The 20504-nt window shown below is 32.9% G+C and overlaps 1 protein-coding gene across 2 annotated transcripts in view; it reads right to left on the bottom strand.

Moving 5' to 3' along the window:
- The window catches only part of LOC129218257 (transmembrane protein 272-like), a 52242-nt gene extending 49940 nt beyond the window's left edge, over window positions 1-2302 (bottom strand). For both annotated transcript variants that reach the window (XM_054852484.1, XM_054852483.1), the window contains exon 1: window positions 2159-2302. The gene's annotated coding sequence lies outside the window, so the exon portion shown is untranslated. The remainder of the gene's footprint in view (window positions 1-2158) is intronic.
- Between the last annotated feature and the right edge of the window lie 18202 nt (window positions 2303-20504).

Here is a 20504-nt window from a genome sequence, read left to right as displayed (position 1 = left end):
AGCACCTGACACGAATTCGGCCATCATGGTGCCACAAATTGAAGCGGGATTCATCAGAAAAGACGACCTGCTGCCAATCAGCACGCCAGCTCCTATGCATATTGGCCCATTGTAGCCGCAGCGGCAATGGTTTTGCGGGAGAGGAACCCTTCTGACGGTGTCATGAAATATTAAATCCAAAATACTTGTCAAACTTCAGAAATCTGACACCAGTTACGATATATTTATTAAGGAATATAAATTTAATCGTCGGAGTTGGGCGGGAGGATTTTTGTCTTCAATTCCCTTTGAATTGAACACTAAATATATTTTTTAACTGAAATATTAAAAAGAAAACTTTAAGGACTAAATTAAGTTATTTATTAGCAAAAAGATTTTTATATTAAATTAATTAATTCAACTATTTCAGTAGCAAAGTACATTTAATTTACTGATTTGCTACATGAGTAATAAATACATTAGTAAGACTATAATTAAAACTAACGCAGGCGGCACCCAGAAAATCAAACTTCCCGATGCGTGAGAATTAAATATTGTTCAAGACAAGGTTCCTCCGTCGAAAAAATGCACCGTTCACGCCAAAACCACGTGACCTGTGACGTTGCGCGCAGCTGACGAAAGCTGGTCTACGTAGCTACAACGTATGAAGTTTAAAGTTTTTTAAGATTTCTCCGGGATCCTTCATCAGATCCAGACAAAATTAACATGGATCAAAAAAAGAGTTTTTCAAATCGGTCCAGTATTCTTGGAGTAATATGAAAACATACATAAAAAGCCGCAAGACGAAATAATAACCTCCTTCTTTGAAGACGGTTAAAAAGGAAAGAACAACTGACAAATCGCTTTTGAATGGTTCGTCTGAACAAAAACAACAAACATAAATAAATAAAAAAGTATATAGAACTATTCTATTGTTGCAACTTTTATTTACCGTCTGCCAAATTTAACTCACGTTTTATCATCAGTTCTAAATAATAATTTTGAGTAACAATGCCCAAAAAAATCAATTATAGTCACATGTGCCCACAACTGAAATGTTTACTACTTGACTATAGTTATGGTCACATCAGCTTGAATGGATCCTATATATCTTAATAAATTGCAAAAACATACGTATGTGATATTGAAAAAAAGCTAAGGAATGAGTACGTACCCATAGATCTACGATCTGATAAGAAACAGTAAGAAATCCTCCAGAAATTTAAATGCAGTTTTCATTTTTTTCTTTTAAAACATTTTTTCCAAACATAGATAAGTTTTACGTTGAAAAAATTTATTGGGGATACGCGCGCTCTTGAAAGATGCTATTTTGAGAATCCGCCGATGGTGTTTCTGGAATATCGATTACAAACTTGATATTGACAATACAAGACAAACCTGCACACTACTGGTTGAGTGCCATTAACTAGTCATTTATCCTATATGAAAATGTTCTGTATACAATCACCACCAGTGGCGAGTCCAGGGGGGGGGGGGGGTAAGGTGGCTATAGTCCCTTTTCGAGATAGAAGATTATTTTTCTATCATAGGTCAAGATATTTCTATATTAAAAAATGTCGTTTTTTCCAATGGTGTCAAAATGAAAACTGTGGGACAATTCCTTCACTTTTTATTGATAGATTTAATGAAAAAGGAGTGCCTAAATTTCAGCTAAGCCTAAAAAAGTTTGAGCTAAAAACGTAAATTACTCCCGTCGTAATGAAGCTAGAGCATTGAAGCAAATTATTTAAAACGCGGAAAATTCTACCCTTTTCAACGATGTGCAAGTAATCTTTCACCCCTTTAATGGCCAATAATAGGCAATTTAAGTGAAATTTGGGCCTAAATTGGAATAAAGAAAAAACTATTTATCGGATTTTTTTCGAATTATAGCCTATGTCACTCAGTAAGAAGGCACCTTTCATACAGTGAAAGAATTTTTCAAATAGTTTCAATGGTTCCGGAGATTACCTCGAACATATAAACACACAAAAATTCGTCCTCTCTCTTTATTACAGATTATTAATATTCTAGATCAATTGACTTCCATATTATAGATTTTTTATGGCAACAATAAATACTCTCACAAATTAGCGTGAGCCATCACTCATAGCTTTTATTATAATAGCTACTTTGCACGTAAAGGAATATTAAAAAATTAAAAAATACTGTACATTACCGGTTTCAAAAACCCATTTTTACAAAGAGCTCTGTCTACAGTTGAAGAAGATACAAGATAAGATTTCCTCGCGAGAATACAAGACTATCAGAAGTCATGAAAAGCTGTCAACAATGATAATAAGTAGAATAAGTCTTGACAACCCATCTTAGCTACTTCACAACTGAGAAAGATTTCACTCAATAATTTTCACGAACTTTCTTCTCTGTTACGTCATTACACTATCAGGTGGACTGCTTCTTAAAATGATTAATAAGCCGTGGAAGATAATGATGCATTTCAATGAGACAGAAATTACGCAAAAAAATTATTTTTCTATATTGTTGATTTATTAAAACGTGTTACACTTATGTTGTAATTGCTGAAAAAGAAGCAAATAATTAGTCATCGCTATTGATTGCAAAACACATTTCTTCTTTATCTGAAACACATTAATTAAAATTTATAGTTGTTGTATAAATAATGAAGTCGATTTTTCTTCTTGAATTTTTAACTTAATTCTCACATTCGCATTTTCAAAATTAAAAAAATATAGGTTGCTCAGTCCATTTGCGCAAAAGAGAGACATTTTTACGCTTATATTTTCTCTTTTTTTTTTTTTTTTTTTTTTCGGAATTTTAAACGTTGGCTTTTAATTTTCATACATTCGAATGTAAGAGACTATTATGTATCATAATATAAAGTATCAACTTTGTAAAAAGTTTTCATGCAGAATTTCAAAAATAATGATGTGACGTGTTACGAGCGTGTCTCTATGGTCCTATCCGCAACACGTACAAATCATTATTTTTCAAGAGCAATTTTGTTTTTCTTCAGAAAGTTGACACTTATGATACATAAAAATTAGAGTTTTCAATCCCGCGCCGAATTCAGTCCTGCCGGATTTCAGGATTGTAAGGAGCCAATCCCGCGGGATTGACTATATTCTTATAAAAATTCAGTTTTAATGTCAAATAGAAAAAGTTGGGGATTTTAGGAAGGACTGCTTTTGTTACTTGAATCAATAGTTTTCCCGAATCCCGAACAACAATTGTAGAAAACTACAAAGTCGGATCCCAATCAGCAATTATCGTTTGGTACTTGGTACACAAAAGTGTGCTCTGAAAAATTTTAATGCGTCGTAACAAAGCATTGTTTATATTGAATGAGAAAAGTGTTTTTCTCAGAAAATATTACGCTTGATGAAAACACGTGCTGTGGCTCCAGGTCAGCTGAGTTTACTGAGATTAAATAACTGTGGACACTAAGCAAAAGATTTCCATTAACTTCATCACCTTCTGAAGTAGATTTTTCTTTTCTCATGCTTGGTTTTTTCTCAAAAACTGCAACTTTCAGACAAAAACGGTGTCTAATGGATATGTGTTTTGCTGTATCCAATTTAACTTGCATTGAGAATACCCTTGTTGCTTCATTAACGTCGGTCATTGTATCAATGCATTTGATTCATTGCAGCAACGGGTGAGTGCTGCTTGGTTTCCTTAGTCACAGTCTCAGTAAAAGTTTTTGGGCAACTTCGCTAATTTTACCTCTCACTTTAAAGATATTCAACAACTGTACAACACTACAAAGTCGGCAGTGCAGTGAGACAGTGCAGTAAGTTGAGCAGCTTAACTTACTGCACTGTCACGCGAGTCATCATGTGTTTCATTCTAGTTTCTGTCGCCTCGTTTAGAGTCGTGCCGAATACAGGGTCTGTATAAAAATTAATGAGACTGAGCTGTGTTCTAAGAATTTATTCCAGATACTAATACTCACTCCTAAAATTCTTAAAAATGAGACCCTTGGCCTAGCACACACTTATCCCAGCGAGTCTTCTAAGCTTCGAAGGCTGCTTTATGGTCTGCTTCCAGAATGTCCTGTAAAAGTCTTGTACCAGCGATTTCACAGCATCTAAAGTTCCATGATGATGCCATTTTAGTAATGCTTTCTTCTTCGGGAATAGAAAGAAGTCTGCTGAAGCTAAATAGTGACTGTAGGCGGGCTGGGGAAGCGTCGAGATACCAATATTGACCAGAAAGTCTTGCAGGATGAAGCAGGTGTTTCCAGCATTTCTCAAGTTTTCAGCGATGATGCTGTGAAACTGTCGTTTTGTCAAGCCCAACTTCATCTGCAATCATTCTCACACTTAACCGGCGGTCCGAATTTAGCACAACACGCACACGATCCTCATTTCCGTCCGTTTTGCTGGTCGACGGACACTTTCAGATTCATCCTCGATCCTCTCCCGGCCATCTTTGATCTTTGAAACACTTATGTCGCCGAAACACATGCGCCTTTAACATACAATTATCTCCGAACACTTGCTTACGCATCTCTTAAGACTCTGAGGCCGATTTACCAAGTTCCACACAAAACTTAACCGCGTAACGCTGCTTAAATGTTTTCTGCATTTTGAAACTGGAACCGACGCTTGAAACAGAGGAACACTATAACGACGATGCTGCCCAAACAGACTCCCACAGGCAACTGAGATCTGGAGTGAGTACCACCAGTAACCCCCACCACCGACCTGACCAGTTTGTGCGCACTTGAGAGGTACAGTCGCATCAAAAAAAAAAAAAAAAAAAGAGTCTCATTACTTCTGATACAGACCCTGTATATAAATAATGTCAGGTTTTTCGTTGCTTTCTTCTTTGAAGGAAAATATTCTGCATTTTTTGTAAGTTAAAGGTTTTGAGTCTGTTCCTTAAGCTTACAGATGTGCCCCAACATTGTATTCAGGCAACTCCAGCGAATTTTGAAATCAGTAATACACTTTCCCTATATTTTCTAAAGTGTAATTTAATAGATTTTAAATTTTTGTGATGGTTTTCAAAAATATTTTTAAATTATTCGCATTTTTTCGATTGCTGAACGTATGGAACTGAAACCTCGAATGAGAATGCCAATTCATTTTCAGAAAAATATACTCTATTTTCATTGTGTTCTTAAATGAGGTAGTGAGAAGCAAACTGATGTATGAGGACATTTTCAAGTTTTGAATAAAATGCATTTAAAGATAAGGTCCTAGGTAGGCTTTCATTGAATTTTTTTTCTAGATCATGCAGCGTAGCAGCATCTATACCAGAGCTACTAGCACTATCTCTTCTGCCAAGACAGAGGAAAAGTTCACCTACTATTTGTTCTGGTTATATCCAAATTTTTAATTTTGCCACTGCTGCAGCTTTCGATTCATATTCCATCATAAAACAATGCAAATACATATCATATATTATTTCTAAAGAAAAATTGTTTTTTTTTTTTAAATTTTATTAAGAAAGTCATCTTAATATCATAATAAACTAATATTTTCTGTAGAGGGACATGTAATTAATTTTTTTTAAAAATAAATCGTTATTTTTTATGACCCCGGTCATACCACAAACGCGGGCTACTTTGGCCCTACGGTCCTTCTTTGGCCCAAATTGAGAAAAAGATACAACGTTCTCTGTAAACCATCAGGAAGCAATTTTTAAACATATTTTGACAGAATCGTTAGAGAGCACCCTCAAGGACTCTGTAAGGTATACCAAGCTGTTTGACAGCTCTCCACAAGGAGCAACATTACTGGTTTTGTGTTCCTTTTGCTAACATGTGTTTTTATAACCTCTCTGAATTTTACATGTAGAAGCAGTTCTGTATCAGCTAAGAGTTTGTTAATTACATATTTATGAACACTATTCAAAACTTTATGTAGTAGCATAGTTGTACCAAAGATGGTCTTTGGTTGTACTTCTCATATCTGTTAAGGTTTTGATTTAAAAATTTCACAATTACAATATATATCTTCACCTAAAAATTACGACCTACTTTGGTCCAGCATAAAAACTTGAGAAACTCCGTCAGATAGATTCGGAAAAGAAAAGAAAAGCTGAAAGTAAAACTCTTAACAGAAAAAAACACAAGGAAAAAACCATGAATTCTCAGCAACGGATTAAGAGAGCGATTACAGACTCAACTCCTCAAGGCTCAGTTACATGGTTTTTATTATGGAAGATGAAGATGAACTAAAAGTTGCAGAGGAGGTTTAGAAAACGTTTACCTAGTTGCATCTACTTCTTACAAATTTTTTTAAATTTACTGGAAAGTTTATTGAATTTTGATGGAATGAGCTCAGGTTTCCAGGGATAGCTGTTTATACAAGAGAAGAAGGAGCTAATGTTGAGAGCATGAAACGAACCAAAAAGTTTTCGAAGTGACCGAAAATTTAAAATCCTTTGTTTTACGAATAGCATTATCTTGGTGAAATTATTAAAACTCCAAAGCTGATGAAAAGAGGACTGTTCTCCGTCGGTAATTTCTGAAACAATAACTAGGTATGCGCACATTTTTTTTAAAATTAATTTTCCTGAAAACAAATATGTGTGACTAGAATCCTTGCAAAATGCACTTTTTTTTTTTTTTTCAAATAAATAGTTTTCCCTATGAACACACGTGTTTCTTTTGTTCTAGTTAGTTCTACAATGGTTTTAAATAGGGAAAACTACTTTGAGCCGAAGTAACACAAGTATAAGGGCGACATTGGCCCAAATAAAAAACAATTAAAAATGGTAAATACTTTGAAACAAAGTGATCAATGTTCAAAAATTAAATTAAAAGAACTCTAGATGTGTAAAAAAGGTTTCCACAGCTTGAAAATATGAGTAGTTGCAAAATTATTGAGAAAAAATGAGAAAATTTCTAAAATCTGGGCCGAAGTAGCCCACGTTTACAGTACTCGGCGTTTTCGTATTTATCGCACTTTTTTTTGTTTCTCGACAAGCGTGATGTAACGAGGGGTTACTGTAATGTAAGCAAATGCAGAAACCAGTCATTTAATGAAAGTGCTAAAATTGTCGGCCGCCTGTGGTACAGGCACAACTTTTAAAGTTCATCGATGGAGTCCGAAGCGTTCTTAACCATTTCAGTTGGTTGATTTTTCCCCCTTGTGGAGCCATTTTAAGAACAATGTTTGCAGCACAAAACTATCTGCGGTTACTGAGTTTAGAAGAGTCATTGAACGAGAATGAACTCTAAAACCAATTGAAATACTTAGGAAGAAAAATTGCCGACTCCGACTTTTTTATTTATTTTATTTTCAAATCACTCCCACCCCCTCATGGGAATGGGGGAAACCCCCTAAACAGAGATTGAAATATTAATTCCTTTTTATGAAATTTTCACGTTGTATTTTATTGTAATCCTAAGATGCATACAACGTTAGAAATTTAATTTAAAAATCTAATTGTCCAATTGTTCCGATTTATAAAGTGAGATTACTTAAAAATCCCATTTTTTAAAAAATTGAAAAGGATTAATTTAATCCCCTTTAATGTTTAACAAATAGATGTTGATCAAATACTGTGCTTTCAATTTTTGAAAGCACAGAGAAGAGTGGGAAAAAGAGTTTTGAGAGAAAAAAACTTTTTTGCTAAGTCAAAAAAACTGCCTTCAATATTTGAAAGCACGGAGAAGAGTGGGAGAAAGAGTTTTGAGAGAAAAAAAAACTTTTTTGCTAAGTCAAAAAAATTTCTTGAGAAGCCCCCCCCCCTCCCCATGTGACGCCCATCTGGTGGGTGATACCTCAACTTAATTCAATGTTTAGAAAAATTAAAATAATTTAATTCCGAAAAATTTCCCCAATTATAAATCTTAAGTTTCATCTTAAAAATTTTAACAAAACTATTGCACTATATTGCGGAGAGAAGTCGGGTACATGTACGTCTGGAGTAAATTTTACATAAAATGTGGCGGTATACAGCGTTGTACGAATAGCTTTTATATTACTATACCTATACATTTCTTGGCTCAATTTTTAATTTTTATTTTATTGGCAGCTTCAGAATTAATTTTAATTGAAAGATTTTAGGATTAATTACAATTATTGAGTGTTATAACCAATAAATAATGTACTTATTTTAATTTGCAATTTTCATTGATAACCAAGCTTTCTAAGATAAAGTCTTAAGATTTAAAAAATACATTTATATTTGATCGGATCTTTTGGAATTGCGCTTTCGCGCCAACCCTTTTTTCACTTTACCAAGCACCCTCAGAAGTTTCTCGACTAGCTCAAGCGCAATTTTACTATTTTAGATCGAGGTAAAAAATATATTATTATTTTTATTTGAAAGTGATTAGGCAACAAAACTGTTTGCTGACGGTTGCCATCAGTTATAAATAAAGTTAGAAAATAAGCAAACTAGGAGACGGCGTAGGTAGCTGTTACAGAAAGTTCAATAAACAATCAAGCCTTCTGGTTGTCACAATGACAGTTATTTTCTTATTAGTAGGCATTTATACCTACATGTAATCAAATTTATTTGTAGTCAGTTTTTAAAAAATGCAAGGAGGGTCTGAAAATTAAAGAAAAAAAAAAGAAACCCGGAGTCGGAATCGAAGTCGGCATGTTTTCGAACGACTCCAATTCCGACTCCTTTACCCAAAATCAGTCCGTCTCCGACTCCGACTCCACAGCCCTGGATAAAATACTGTAAAAGCACTTATTTTACCTAGCCATAATTTTCGTGAAATTTAAGAAATCGGCGATTTCAACTCGAAATTTTTTGAATCGAAAAGTTCGCAAATTTTCTATTGACGGAAATATATTTTTCAAAAAAAAAAAAAAAATCGCGAGGTTTAAATTTTCGCGATTCCGATGAGCTTTGGAAAATCGCGTAAATAAGTGCTATTAGAATACTCAAAGTCATTGGTAAAAAGTCATCCGTGAAATCAGTTTTAAACGACAAGAATTAAAAATTGCTATAAGGATAAATTATTTATAAAATAATTAGTCGACCCGTGCGGAACTCCGCACTGTGCTTCGAATCGTTTCATAAGGTATTTCGCTCTTTAAGAATTTCAAAGGAAGAACATTATGAAGAAGAACCGAAAAAAAAGTAAGCGCAGAAGAGAAGGCATGTAATTTAAAGACATCAGTAACAAAACCTCGTTAAATACAACGTTGTGATAATTTGATCATCGCTCACCTTTTGGTCGTACATATTTTCAATTCAAACATAAATATCATTAAAAGTGTGGCTGAGTAGTGACTCGTGAAAAAGCAATGATTGTGCATGTAAAAAAAACAGGTTGGGGCAAATACAGTCCTGCCCATCTGAGCATCTGACGGGAAAAAAAGAAACATTAAAGAGATATTTATTGGCACGGATTCGAATTGGCGCCATTCTGATTAACAGCCCGACACCCCAACAAACCTAGCAATTGCGCCTTCCTTTTCGAAAGCTATTCATTGAAGGAATGCGTAGTAAAAAACAGCAAAAAAGGTTTTTGCCAAAAAAAAAATAATAATAATAATAATAAGATCATGCTTTTATGTTTTGTCATTAACCAGCATGATACGATTTAAAATTATTCGAAAAGCATGGAATTTGATTAAAGAATGACGAAGATCTCACGTATCGATTGAAACGGACATTCTAGAGAAGTAATAAATTAGATTGAAAGTAAGTGTTTTTATCTTTGAATATTGAACTATTTCACATAGAAGGTTGCTTTTACCGTTATGGCTTAAATGCCCGCACATGTTTCTTTTAATCGAAAACTTAAAATTCAAAACCAAAACCAGTTGAACTGAGTCCGTTTTTTAAGTGTAATTTTTCGAACGTAGACAAAATGTATTTTTTTTTTCAGCATAAAGCAGAGGAGTAGAAAATGATTTCTTGCTAATGAAGTTGATAATATATTTAATGCTTGATATCGTATTCGCGCGAATAAAAAATTAAAGGTTTACTGGGTGAAACTCGTAGTTTTAATTTGGCGTAGTATTTTTTCATTTGTACAAAAGGTCGAACACTGCTATTAGAAACATCTACATTTCAGCATACAATGAAAATGTTTTTCTGCAAAAAAAAAAAAAAAAAAGATTTCCTTTAGGTAAATCTAATACTTTTTTATGCTTACATTATGCTGAGTGGTCTGGATGTAGTCAAAGCTTAAAAAAAGGAAGAACACCCTTCGATTAACAGTCAACTTATCCGAATGATAACTGTAGCCTGCATAAAGGAGTCGAAACACCAAGTAGCATTCCCACTGCATTTATTTTATTACGTTTGTATGTTATGAGTACATGTAATGCGTAATACTAATATAAATTTGATATTATATCGGACAGCCCAAACTTGCCCGAAGTTCAGATAGTTTATAGCCGAACGCTCTACCGAGAAAAACTTATCAATTTAACCGAACAACTAAGTCCAGTGCTTTTAAGCTTTATTAAAATATGAACACACACACAGGCTATTTTTTTTTTTTTTTTTTTTTTTTTTTGCCGAAAGTGGCGTAAAAAATGGAAAACTGCATTAGAGCTTTGCTTTTAAAAAATGCATAAGAACTGCAGGCAGCATCAAAGTTTTGAAACAGCTAGGGGCGTTTTCGAAAACTTGATTTTTCGACCGTAAGTCTATTTTTCTTCATTAGCCAGCCTGATAAGTTTTAAAATGAGAAGGGACTAATATATAAGATAAGATATTGAAGAAACATTTTTTTATTCTTGAAAATTTTTATAATTTGTTACCGCATGCTGCTTGAACCGTTATGACTTAGATGGCAGCACGTGTTCATCATTTAACAGCACGGTTAAAATACAAAATAAATTGAACTATTCTCTTTTTTAAGCGTAGCTTTTCGAATGTAGTAAAAATGTGATAAGCTATTTGTTTTTTTGCAAAAAGAAGAAAAAATATATATATTTTACCCTTCAAATTGAGGTAGTAATTTTTTAATTTGTACAAAGAGTCAAAAACTCATTAGAAGAATATATATTTCAATATACGATTTTTTTTCTGAACAAAAAACAGTTCTATTGTAGTCTGAAATCTTAAACCTGTTACTTATATTTTCGCTTACATTATGCTTTAATTTTCTTACCAGAGCCAAAGCTTAAAAAAAAAAAAAAAATACTTACAATTGAGTATCAACTTAGCTCCGTGTTACATCAAGTTTTCATAACAGCTAGGAGCGTTTCTATCTCATGTATTCCCTCATATTTGTTATTGATTGTTCATGTAATGCGCAATATTTTTCTAACTTTTTGATGCAGTTTGTCCGGACGTGGGCCCGAACACGCATTCTCCTGGTTACCAGTCGAACGCTCTGCCGATCAAACTATTCAGCTCTGTCGGTAACAGTGCAAGTTAAAGTTATAAATTTAACCGAAAACCTCATTCTGGTTTTTTTAAAACAGGTTTTTTTGCCCGAAAAAACAATTTTTAGACCGTGGGTCTATTTTTCGTCAGTAGCCTGCACGATACGCTTTAAAATAAGGTGTAAATCAAAGAAATCGATCAAGAATTGAGGAAAATCTCGCGTAGAAACCAAAAACAGGCTACAGAAATAATATATAAGGATGTTTGATGCATCAAAAAATGTAAAACTTCCAATAAAACATTAAAGGATTAGAAAATGCAAATGATAGAATATAAAAGATAATCAAAACTGTCAAGAAATTATTTCTTTGGTATTTTTTAATCGCCACAAACCACAGATTTTCATAGTATCATTACAAGTTTGGACACGAAATTTCAGAATAAGCATTCATATTAATTACAATTCATTAGTAATAATATAAGGGTATCACTAGATTAAATAAGCTAGTATGTTCACCATTAAGATGTACGTAAAGGCAGTTTAAAATATAGTTTAAATTAAAATTCAATCATTGATAAATTAATTTTAAATCGTAAAACTCAAGCCTGTTGTCACAACATTGCTTGCAGTGACATCAAGCCTGGAGTCTCAACATAGGCGTATTTCGTGCATGTTTATTATTTCTAAATTCTTTTATACTTGTATAGCAGGTAATCTGAGAATATTGGTGCATCATGATTGATCTAATACATATTCTAGAAACTGTACGTGTAACGTGTAACGTAAAACGTGCGCCACAAAATAAGTTCAAACATGTGTTCAAAAACTTTTTTTTTTCTCGACGCTATTCTATAAGTGTTTAAAAATTGCGTTTAAAAAAGTGCTGAATTAAATGCATGTCCCAAAAAGAGTTTTCTGAAGTGTTCAGAAAATTATTCTAAAAGAAGTGTTCTGGAAAAGAGGACAAGTGTCATGTTCAAAAGGTATTTTGAAAAGTTATCTCACTACGGTTCTAATAACTATACCAAAAAAAAGTGAATGTTTCGTCTGTTTCTTTTTCTACTACAGCAGTCAGCGAAGAAGTCTCTTGAAGAATATTCACTTGATTCGTGTTGAAAGAGAAATTTCAATACCATCTAATGTTATCTTTTCATGTTTCAAAAAGTCAATACACCGATTGAAGCTCGCGTTCTTTTCCATGTTAGGAGTTCCCGTTGATAACGATATCCCTGTTCTTGATAAATTTAATTCGTTTCTTCTTAGTGTTTATCAGAAGTTCGCACTTTAAAAGTGCAGTTTATGTACTGAAACAATTGAGAACATAGCAATCTTTGAAGAAAAGTTTTCTATTCATCAATCAGTATGTATATTATGTACTGTAAAAGAACTTATTTTCGCTAGATTTCAAGGGCGTATATAAGGGAGGGACTGAGAAGGTCCGGGCCCTCTATAAAACCGGAAAAAAAATTAAATAAAGGTAGTTATTTTTGGTTTTAGTTGCTCACAAACAATTTCCAAACTTTTAGCTATTAAAAGTACGAAAGATAAAAGGGTACTAAAAAGTACTCTTTTATCAAGAGAAGTTTTCTCAAATACAAAAGGTGCTTCTTTTGCTTTTTGGTACACTAGGTACAATCCAGTGGCGTGCAGATCAATATTTTTTAGGGGACTAGTTGGTTATGGTAAATTACGATACACAAAAGTAAAAGGATTTATAGATATATTATCTTCCCTATTATTATCAACTTCAGTGTTATGCTTCAAAGTTGATGAGCAACATTGCTCACTAAGATGAAAATCTATTCGAGTTTTACCAAAAGTTTTCAACTGAGTAATGGCTTGGTAGTGTCCTTGGGTTTTCTCGTGACGAATCGTTGCCTTGTGGAAATTGCTCATATCTGAAAATCCATTGGCATTCCAGACGCCTTTTTCCTTTTCAAAAAGGACGCAGGGCCAGCAAAATATTTTTTTCCTTGACTTACAAGCAGTCAGCCACTTAACAGTCTCAAAGTAATCTTTCTTAAAATGCTGATTGTAAATTTTTAGCTTCGCAGATATTGCTAGGTCAGGAGTAGGCCTGCTCTGTGAAATTATTTGAGCTTTCAGGTCAAGTCAAAGCTCCGAACGAACGGTTTGCGAGAACGTCCAGCAGGCAGCAATTCTCTTCCGAGCTCCGGGGCAGTCTGTGCTGTTGCGCATGCTCCTCAACGACGTCCAGTTGGGGACTTGTTTTTTCGACCGAGTCCCCTTCCATTACAAAAGAAAAGCACAAGGGACGCAGGAAAATAACTTTGACTAGTGAATTTATTGTTTCCTGAAGCTCACATAGAAACCTGTACACTAGGTACACTGTTAAAACTACAGGTTGCGTTTGGCACCTTTCAGTGGTGAAACGCTTGTTCACCAGCGACACCCGATAGAGAGCCGAAATTGCACCCTTAGCAAGGGTGAAAAACTGTCTCCCTTCACCCAACGTGCACCGTAGGGGAAAGATGGTACTCTAGGTGAGAAAAATGGCACCTTTATTGCTTCCTAGGGAGATCCCCCCCCCCCGTGTTGTTTGCGTTTTTTAATACAATTGTGTTTTATTTATTTTGATTTATATATACGAAGGCATTTGATCACATTTCAACTTTCGAACATAGTTTAGAAGTGTTGATGACTTTAATTTGTCTGTTCGTGCACTAACTTTCTTATATTCACACTTGGATTCCTCAGTAATGAATATGTTGTTGACAACGTTTACTGCATGATCCGTACTGAAAAGGAATAGGGAAGGTAGTTATCAATCATTTGTTGGAACAACCAGAAATATTAGGTAACATTAGATTAGAATCATGGGAAAATAAAAGCGTTCATAAACATTTAAAATTTTAATCGAGCGTAACATATCAATACTTAGTATAAGATTCGATATTTGAGTATCCTTATGCGCACAAGATAAATACTGATTTAAAAGCCCTTCTTTCCAATGTCAAGTTTTCCGTCAGATTAAAAATAAAAACGAGTAGATAACTACATTCGCTTCATGCAATAACGCCTAAGAAAGATACGTTAACCAAAACACGATGTGAAACTCATGAGTCAAACGCTGAGTGAGAAAGATTTCTTTTCAGGCGGTTTTTTTTTCCCCGCCTTTGCTGCTTTGTTCGTTTCCACTACGTAGTTATTTCATTTGAGAAGAAATAGATATTGGTATATTGGCTGCTCACGTCGATGCATTTTTATTCCGGAATTAGCGATTCAATTATCAGCTGATTTAAACGTTTTTATTTTTAATGTTGTTGTTGTTCAAGATAGTACTGATAGATAGTTTTAGGTAACAGATTTGCAGGATATAAATAGCAAGATATTAAATATTTAATAAGGTAAACGGAACAATAAGCAGTTGGCCAACCTACTTTCGGCGAAAGTTCCGCCATGACATCGGAGCTCATGCAATGCAGCGGCAGCATTCGAATTTGGAATATGCTTCACAGATTCTTGCGAAAGTTTTCAGACCGTTTCCTAGTTGGGGAAGAAATAAAAAACCAAATTAATGAAAAAAGGAAAAAAATCTTGAATTTCAGAGAGAGAAGATTTGCACTGTATTTTCTGGAACATAATCCACTGGTAGCATATGCTTTTTAAGTTATCTTTAAGTATTTCTTGGAGCCTATTTAAATTTTAATATTCATCTAATGTTGGATTATCCCGCACACTATTTTTGAATCATCAATCTTGCACCGCAGACTGCTGAAAAAAATTATGCTGCTGGGATCATAACATTTTCTCTGGCTCAAGACGTAGCAACATTTAAGTATCTAAATGATAAATATTCAAGCAAAAGAACCTTTACTTTAAAGAAACATGGTAAAAACTATAATTAAAGCATCAAATATACTCATTAACGTTTACAAATTAAAATTTTTAAGTAACAAGCAAGAAATCCTCGGAGCAAAAATATGCTATATATACTTATCTCTCTTGGAACCTGAAAATTAAACTGAGAACAAATTTCTATTTTTCCATATGAAGAAAAATTTCCGTGGTTGCAAGCGCACTTACTTCATTAAAAAAAATTAAAATAAAATAAAAAAACTTTTTAGCTTTTGCAACCTATTATTATTTTATCTCAATATTTATTTTGAAACTTAAAGAAAGTTACACCGTCAATTGCATTTTACATTTTTTTTTTGTCCATATCTCTTTGTACATTCATTACTGAATGAGAATCCAGAGCATTTCATAATGTTTCTAGATTTTAATTGGTCTTCTTAAAAATTTACTTTTTCAATTTAAAATACTCTCGCAACTGTAGGGAAGGGGGTGGGGGGTCGTCCATAAATGATGTAACGCTTTGAGAGGGGAGGTGATTCGTGAAATTGTTTCGGTTTGTGACTAGGAGGTAGTGGAGAGTAACAAAAAGTGCAACATTACGCAGTTTTATATCAATATACTTTTATAATATAGCGTGATATGTGACAAAGGAGGGTAGGGTGAAATGTGACACTTTGATAAAAGGGGAGGAGTTCAATTATGATGAAAAAAGTGTTATAATGTTCGACAGCCCCTAAGGAGATGAAATATGATATAACTCATCATCATAGGGTTTTATTGATTGAAAAATCAGTAAATGAATTTGTACATATAAATACATAACCAAACTCTTTCACACATCAAGCGGATGTAACACTAAAACTTAAAAAGTTTTTGTTATCAAAGATAGATCATGTTAATTTGCAAATTCTGACACGTGAATTAGCGTGACCCTATTTGTCAAAAAAATTTATTAAAATTAAATCTTACGCATTTTTTTGTTCTGCACTTAATTTATTTTTAATGCTTAGTATTTTTAATAATTTATTTTTAATGCTTTGTTCAAATATGAGTGAAAAAAATCTATATAAAATCCTATACTTTTGTAGAAATACTTCTCATAATTTCCTTAAAAATTGATTGATCGTTCCCCCTTTTAGTTCCTTGTTAATATGAACTAGTTAAACTCAGCCTATGGAGAAGAAAAAAAAAGAACCTCAGAAGCATAACTTGCTAATTTCTTTTTTTCTTTTCAAATTTCATTTTAGCCTCTAGTTGCAAAATAGTACCCTTGAGTTATGAAAAATACTGTTCGTAAGTAGTAGTATTCTTCATTTTCAAGAATAATTGACTTTTTTTTATCAGTATGCGCTCATAGAATACGTAAAGTATATCATAAGTACTTCTAGATATTGCAATCATATCGATTTGTATCTGAAAACTCAATGATGAATACCTTTTTTCATTTAACAAATATCCGTCGATCTATTGAAGTGTTCAGCAACACAAATGAAATATCACTGTTTTCTATCCGTCAAAAGGCTTCTTAACCTTTCCGCTTTCTCTTTGATAAGTGTTATCTTTCACTTCCCGAATAAGTTAATTTTCTTTATCAACTACTGATACCGTTTATTCAAAAGTGTAGGTAGGTCAATAAGTAAGGTGCACCTTTTCTTATATCTTGAAATACAAATTTTTAGAAAAATGAATGAAGCTTCTGATAATGGCATAAATAGATTAATACGCCCAGCTTTAAAAGAAAAATAAAAAATACTTACGATTCAAAAAATAATTTTGCAATATTGAAACTTTTTGTTATAATTGTAAAAAATAATTAAAATTATTAAAATTATCGCTTAATGGTGTATGTAGGCATTTTTTTTTTTTTTTTTTTTGACTGAAATGATCAAATGTTGAAACATTTTGTTTTTTTAAGCAGCAAATTACTACCCTTAAGCCAGAGATAAGTCAGAACTGCAATATACTGACAGCCTGGTTATCACATCCAGAAACTGCAGTTCTCTTGAGATAAATTTATTTTATCTACCAGTTTGTTGGCACTCTCAGCTTCAATGAGATGACATCTGCCTCCAGCTTGGTTATTCCCTATTCCAGGCTGATAAGTCCATAACAAGGACGAAACTGCAGTCTCTGGATGTGATAACCAGGCTGTCGGTACATTGTATATTGCTTTTTCTTTCTAATTAATTAAGAAATGCTACATACGTTTGTATAGGAGTAGCAATTTTGAAGAAAAATGATGATAATAATAATTGAAAAAGAAAATAGTTAAATATAAATGCTAGGAGATTTTAAAAATTATTTTTTAAATAGGGACATTTTAATTGCAAAGGATATTCAATTCGAATAAAATAGCTCATTGATAATTGGTGGGTTTCCTGATACAGGGAGGATACAGTTTTCTGGGAATTCGACATCCTTTCGAAGGAGCATTAAAAAGTGAAATTATCTAGCAGGTACAAAAGAATCTTGCTGATTGAAGAATATGTATAAGTTTTCAAACCGATAAATTACTTTTGGAGAAAAAAAAATAGAAAATGTGCATAGCTGTTCTGGTTGAGAACTAGAATATTTATAAACATAAACCGGAGGAAGAGTAGTACCATTTTAAACTCTACTACTACTTAACAATGATGTGACATTTCTGTTAGGCATCTCGTCCTTAGACTTTGGTATCAATTGAAACAAAATGAAACACGATTCAAAGATATATAATATGAAGTATGGCGTATTTAACCCAAAGCATAATGAGATGTCTTTTTAAAAAAAACACGCTTACCAAAAAAAAACTATCAATCTTCTTACTAATAATCAACAAAACTGTCCTCTCTTTTTTTTTTTTTTTTTTTTTTTTTTTGACAAACAAAATAAATTTAAAAAATAAAAATGAAAATAAACCTTCTTTTTAAAATGCATATTGAAATTAAGTTTTCAATCTGAAAATAGGCATAAAATATTTGAGAGTTACTTTCTCAATGTTTGCTTTATAGTGCTGTATTTTCTATATTAAAAAATTATTTTCACTATTGTATGCTATATTTCACCTAAAATACTCATACAGAGCAGTAAAAATATGTATCGGTCTTATTTTTGTTTTAAAATTCACTTTTTGAGATAAAATATTGGTAAAATATAATTTCTGTCCGCTGTCCCTAACCTACATTCGTCAACTTTTCAGCGAATTTTCCATTTCATGAAAGAGTCATAAAAGTATGGCCTCATTTTGTTTTTGAAATTTATTTCTTTTTTAATAAAACATTGGTGAAATGTCATTTTTGTCTCCTGTCCCGAATAGAGATCCTAGTCCCCAACACATATTTGTCAACGTTTCAGCAAATTTGTCATAGTATGAAAGTGTTATAAAAATGTATACATGGGCCATTCCAGCGTTACGTGTGTGACTTTTTGACACCATTTCTTTGAAAAAAAAAACAATAAAAACCAATATGATATATTTTTAATATCTCTTAATAATTTCTGTTGGAGTTACGGAACATATGTAAGAGTTTTCAGGGGGCAGTGTTTTTTTTCCTAGGATAATCCTGATTTTTTTTAATAGAATTTTAAATGCAGCGTTACGTGTGTGACTCGGGAAATCTGAAAATAAGCTGTACCTCATACTATTTTGTAATTTCCTGTGAAAACAGTATTTTTCGTGCATGTGTCTAAGTATACTAAGTATTCTATAAATATTTTTTTTTTCTACAGCTCACACAAAAGCAATAAAAAATATTTTATTAGCGTTACGTGTGTAACATTAGAGCGTTACGTGTGTGACCGCGTGCAGCAGTTGAGGGGGATTTCCTATTAAAAATCCAAAATTTACGTCGGATCTTTGTCAAATTGCGCACAGAGGTTCTTTGGTGCTCAGGAGCTCACATGGAGATTCCCGGGGGGGGGGGGGGAACTGTGACTCCTCCCTTCATGGAGATTTTCCTAGTTCAAATTTAATTTACATCGGATCTTTGCCAAATTTGGATCTTGATGCTCAAGAACTCACATATGGGTATTTTCGGCCCTCTTATGGGGGGTCGGCCCCCTTAAGGGTTTTTTGCCAAAAAAGAGTCCGTGAAACGGGATAGTTAGACTTATTATAAAAAATGATAACATTTTTTTAATTAAAAAGAAAAGCCTAAGACGTCTGAATTTAAACTTTGAGGCATAAAATTACTCCTTTCTAACACATTGACGGGGAGTTTTACACTATTTTTTTCTTTCATTTAAACCTGATTGTTGAAAATGCATCACTTGACAAAACTCTTGTTTTCGAGGCAGACCATGCAACGCCGGGCAACGCAGCCAGTAAATACTTAAACTGAAAGGATATATTCACGAAACAAAGAATGAAGTGAACCTAATTTTTATTTGTTTACGAATTGAATAGTAATGTCAAGCTTATAAACTATCACGAACTTCTAATACTTCCTTGTGAGGTTTAAAACTATTTGGAATGTTTTAAATCATCTGTAGAATTTACTCACTTCTCTTCTCGAAAACCAAAAATTATCAAAAAATATTAATGCAATTTAAAGTAAATAGAACATTGTACTTTTGATCTTAAAGTATGTAGATTGCGAATACTTAGTTTAATTTGCTCTTTGAGTATGAAATAAACAAGTCTTATTTATTTATTTATTTATTATTTTTATTACTATTAATTATTTTTTAACACTCATTGAGTCTTGGTTTCAGTGCCAGCACACAATATTTTCAGTTGAATTACATAAAGTACTTTTTTCCATAAAAATGGTACATAAAAATGGTTTTATAATGAAAACTTTTCAGGAGCGTTACGTGTGTGACATTTTTCAAAAAGCCGCGTTAAAAATTTTCTACCGAATGTTTGAAGATGAAAGTCTGGTTACAGGTACTATGTATCAAGTTTATTTATGAAATGAGATATATTCTTCTAAGTCTCTCAATTTGACCTTGGAGGAAAACTTTTGTTCCTTTTGCGTTACATGGGTGACCAATAAAAAGTGACCTGCAAATTTTGGGGGTTGAAAACTTATCAAAAGTCTTTATTAAAAGAAAATTGAGACATAATTATAGTGAAGCATCTGTTTTCATGACATTTGATAGTTTTCTCCCAAAAAATGAATGAGTAAGTAAAAAAAAAAAGGTTCTTACATTTATTTCACTAACAATGCGTTTTTTTTTTTTTTTTTTTTTTTCACTTCGTATAAAAGTTATCAAATAAGGCAAAAATCTGATATAAAAATATTTTAAACTCAAAATTGATGCTAGAATTGAAAAGTGTAGATATTTTTTGTCAAAAAATAAGGTTTGGTTGCATATTATGTGGAAAAAAAAAATGGTGGGTCAGGACCACTTTTCGTGGAATTATCCACATACACTTTACGCTGTAGTATAAGTGACTACTTGAATGTATCTCATCAATATGCTTCAAGTTATTTACTTATTCTTTTTTTCCACATGCCATTTTGTTTGTGTCCCTAAT

This window comes from Uloborus diversus, chromosome 3, assembly GCF_026930045.1.
Source record: "Uloborus diversus isolate 005 chromosome 3, Udiv.v.3.1, whole genome shotgun sequence".
Lineage (NCBI taxonomy): Eukaryota > Metazoa > Arthropoda > Arachnida > Araneae > Uloboridae > Uloborus > Uloborus diversus.
Note: the sequence above shows the minus strand (reverse complement) of the source record. Positions and strands in the feature narration are given on the sequence as shown.